General features: G+C 31.9%; 1 long non-coding RNA gene across 1 annotated transcript; it reads left to right on the top strand.

The window, feature by feature from the left end:
- Positions 1–276: 276 nt before the first annotated feature.
- On the top strand, positions 277–3910 carry LOC138706131 (uncharacterized). Its single transcript, XR_011333905.1, has 3 exons — positions 277–512; positions 2126–2167; positions 3477–3910. It is a non-coding gene; the product is annotated as an uncharacterized lncRNA (long non-coding RNA).
- Positions 3911–4981: the final 1071 nt, after the last annotated feature.

The following is a 4981-nucleotide window of genomic DNA, read 5'->3' on the forward strand; positions in this document are numbered from 1 at the left end:
AACTAAAAAATGCAAATTTCGAATTACCTAGTTCTTGCATTCACGTGGCGAATTATTTAGGAATATAATTTATGGTGATCACTTTCACGTGTTAATATTAATATATTATTTTAAGTTAGAACTCTTAGATATCATTCATTTATGAATTAATTGAAGCCTACAAACAATTTTAGTCTACTTTATACCTAAATAATCCTTTATTTTTATTTCAAAACAACTTCTGAAACTTTTGGTATCTTAAATTCTACCAATGATTCAGAGTGGGTCAAGAGCTAAATTCGCAATAATAATTTGTTACCACGTTGTCATGGAATTCTTTGACGTCACAATAAGTATAATACTTCAAACCACACATTCTAATTTACATTCGAGAGAGTACGATAACTGAAAGATTCTTCACATAATATTTAACAAAATGAGTGTAAAACTCTGCTTGCTATTCATCTGCTTCATGCTCGTAGAACTGGGCAAAGGACAAGACGAAGGAGAGGCAACAACAGTCGCTGCAATAGGTAAAAATAATCATTTTTGAGTGTTAATTAACAACATAGATTTCGTATTAAGTACTGCCGGTACATTTATTTCGTACGAAATTATTTACTGTAATTTTATTGTGGTACTCATTTCTATGTAAATTTTCAATATGAATAACATAAAATATTACATGCTAAGGAAAAGATTAAATTTTAAAACTATTTCTCTCGACGCCTGATATTTGCTTAGAACGAGCTATAGGCTATACATATTTGTAACTGTTACTGCTCTGCGTAATTCTTTAATTATACGTTTTTAATAACTAATTCTTGATCATTTTCACTTTTACCACATTTACTATTGGTTACAGTTAAAGATTTAAATAAATTTATAGAATATCGCATCCCTAGAATAATACTGTCGTAACTCTCAAAAATTGAATTTTGAGTTACAGGCAGTTTTGCAATCTTTATGTAGGCATATAACTGTCGTATCTCTAAGTTCAAATGCGAAGTCAGCAGGACTCATATTGATACTTGGTAATCCTGATTTTCCATATGACTTTGAAATGTTTACCTTGCATTTACTCAAAACTAACTTTTGGTAGTTACGACAGTGTTATTTTAAGGGTATGGTATTATAACTTACGTAGTATAAGAATATTGCCATCGAAAGACATGAATATTAATTACCGGTTTGTCATAGTCGCAAAATTAAGAAACAAAAAATTCAGAAAATTATGCTCTTTTTAGAATAGAATGACTGATATCTGAAGTAATTTAATTGTATTTTAAGGAGTGTAGGTATGTAGTACAAGTATTCGGTAATACGTAGTTTCTGCTATATGTCATTTTCTTTCACAGGAGTTTCGAACGATGTACTATACCCTGTTTCTCATATACATTCTCTCACAAGTTCACAACTGTTGACCTTTCTCCTGGGCTTTCATATTTGCAGGAGTGTAGTCATAAATGAAATAGTACCAGGGCGCTTCGCGAAAAACTTATTATTACTACACCCCTGTATAGGCCTATTTGTTCTTTTACTGGCCTACGAACTGATCTTTCGAATAGTCTACTCATATTGTTTCAATAATTGTTCTTTTGTACGTAGGCTACTTGTCGAATATTCTAAAGCTGTGCTGGTGAAGTATATTTGTGTTTTTTTTCTATCCTTTCCTCTAACTCAGATTAACGATTGTTCTGCTTTTGTGAAGTTATCTTAACGTATTTTTCTGTAGGTTCGGTACCGGTATCTTGCTGAAATTCTTAATAATTTGCTTTCATTTGTTTGCAGTTTTATCTCTTCTTATTGTCATCCATGTCGTGCTCGCACCTTGGGCCTAAATAGTATTGATGTAGATATTATCCTATACATTTTAAGGCAACAACTTTTATATTTTCATACCTTCATTAGTTTATTAACCTGAAATGACGACGTCAATATAGGGCCTGTTGCCAAATAGTGGCGTCAGATTTAAAGATTCCTGACAACCTTTGGGTTATCACCAATAAATTATACTGTAAAAACAAGTACGATATTAGCCTACAGAAAGTTTAGGAATAATTAAACTGTTTCAGAGTTATGTATAATAAATTTACATAGTTCATAACTGTAATAGACCTATTAATATTTCGTCTTTATTTTTCAGCAACTACAAATGCCACATCATCAGCTACCGGCAATATTCTGGGTACGTATGGATTACGCATATGTACAGTATAATTTGGAAAGTTTTTTTGGTGGGAGAGGGGTAAGCCTAATATTTAGAAATTGAAAGACTTGTTTCTCGTCTCCTTATATTTCGATACAATTCAATGTAGCATGCGTACGAAATGAGATTCAACTACCATTTCAGCGAAAAATAATGAGTTCTATTGCTAATGGATAATGTGTGAAAAGTATTCTTGTGGTTAATATTATAATTAGAATATTTTTAATGTCAGAAAGTAGTTTATTGAAAATATTAGTTTTTGGAATTAATGAAAAGATAGGCCTATAATCTTTTTTCTGAAGTTTTAAAAGGCGTTCCTTATTTTTAGAATGGTCTAATGAGAAGGCAGTATAAGCATCCATCAGATGCATTCAAGCAGGTGGTGCAAAATACATAACATAATATCTTTGTGTAGGGTATATTTTGTTTGTGGTAATATAAATTTATACGCCATATGTATGCGTCATAATTAGTAACTAGCAATAATGAGCTGTTGTGGACAAAATCTGCGCCCCCAAGCAAAAACGCAGTACCTGCAGGGAAAATTAATATTGAGTTATGCATATCAAATTTCTCATTTCGATGAGCTGTAACTGATCTACTTATTGAAAATTCAGTATTTTCTGTACAAAAAGGGAAATCACATCTGTGGAATGCAGCATATCAGTATACAGTTATTTCCTTTATGTCCTTAGCATAAATGCAGTATCTGCATGAAGCTAAGCAAGAATGCAGCAACTTCATTGAAGGTAGGCTACTGCATTGTTGCTAAGCATAAAATATATAGGTACTGCTACTAAAGATTATATTCTAAAAAAATGCTTATAAATTACTTAACTTAGTTACTGTGTTTTTGTTAAAAATCATAGTGATATATAAGTTTCTGTAATTCATAACGAGAACACAGTATCGGTACGGTATCTGCTTTTATTCCTATGAAAATATTAAATATACAAATTTTGAGATAGAGAATATTTTTCAGGGCCTTCCAAATGTAATACTGGTATCTTAGATCAAAGACAAGCAGTGTGGTTTATTCTTGACAATACTTCGAACTTTATACTTGTTTATCTCCATTCCACCATTTCTATAGATACTGCGTTCCTACTTAGGAGGGTAGAAATGCATTGAAACGGGGGGACATCATTTCCAACATGTGCTGTAGCTGTCTATGGCGGGTCCTCTTTTAAATTTAAAATGTATTTTTAATTAACAGAGAAGCTCTGTTTCAAAGAACAGACTATTATTCATCCCTTGTATACTTAAACTTCTTTTTCTCTCTTTTCAGTTTCCAGATACCATGATGAAATGCTGCTTTTCGGCATTACATCTACGATCGTCTTTTTGATTAAATCTATTGTAGTACTATTCATATAGTACCTTTAATAAAATCAGTCGACTTTGGACTTCCTATATGATAAATTAAACAGTGACTCTGTTACAACATACAAAAGTTAATTTAGTTTCTTTTTTGATGAACTATTAATTGTTAGGTAAATGGCATAGGATACCTAGCCACCAAAATGTGTTTGATTGTTTAAGTTACTGTATTGTCATTAAATTGTGTTGATATTGTGACAAATGAGAAAAATATTATGTTATTGTGGTGTTGCTACTTTGTCAAACACCTTCGCACTTTTACTGTACACTTGTACAGAACATAATTTTATGAAATTAATTTAATCGTTGTTTTAAAAAAAATAATAAAATGATTTTGTTGTTACGGTATTCCTGTAATAATTATTGCAATTATTTTATAACTCCTCTTGCTACTACTACTACTACTACTACTACTACTACTACTACTACTACTACTACTACTACTACTACTACTACTACCAGTACTACTACTACTGCTGCTACTACTACTACTACTACTACCAGTACTACTACTACTGCTACTGCTGCTACTACTACTACTACTATTACTACTACTACTATTACTACTACTACTACTACTACTACTCTACTACTACTACTACTACTACTACTACTACTACTACTACTACTACTACTACTACTACTACTACTACTACTACCTGTACTATTACTAATATCCATATATGCATCTTCTGCTATTATTGTTGTAATTCTTGTTCTTCATGCATGTTGCAACCTCTCGGTTTATTTACCTGAGAACTAGGTACCGGTATACTTTTCTAGGTGTTACAGTAAATTTAATTCACAAAATATGGAACAGATTAAAAGTGGAGTGAAAATATTTAAATGGCAAAAGAGTAATAAGGAAAATATTGTACAAAAATAGAAGACATGAGAAATGGACATAGCCATACAAGATTTGAGTTCCAAATAAATTCCAGATTAGAAAAAAAATAGAATACCGTACCATTGTGAAAAATGTACAGAACATTTATTTAGAACGGGGAACAACAGAAGATGAACTGAAATACCGGTAGCACAGCATTACAATCAAAGTTAGGCGACATTATAGCAGACCAGGAGATGATGGAATGGCCCATGAAAACGAAATGCCCAGTGAAAATTCCCAGTTAAAGTGAAGAAGACGAATAAGGTGATGAAGAAGAAGAAGAAGAAAATAGTTTAATGAAAGGATGCCAAACAGCGAGAAATTGTCCCTGAAGTCTAATTCCAACAGTCATCACGGATGCCAACACTATGTGTTACGAAACACAATAGGCCTAAAGTATATATATATCTCTTGAGATTTCGCTGGGTAAATGTTACAAGGGTGTATGTAGTAATATTTCTGATATACACATAGAACCTTGTAATATTGAGCCAGCGATTTATCTATACTGATAGTTCAGAGAA

Source organism: Periplaneta americana, chromosome 9 (genome assembly GCF_040183065.1).
Source record: "Periplaneta americana isolate PAMFEO1 chromosome 9, P.americana_PAMFEO1_priV1, whole genome shotgun sequence".
Lineage (NCBI taxonomy): Eukaryota > Metazoa > Arthropoda > Insecta > Blattodea > Blattidae > Periplaneta > Periplaneta americana.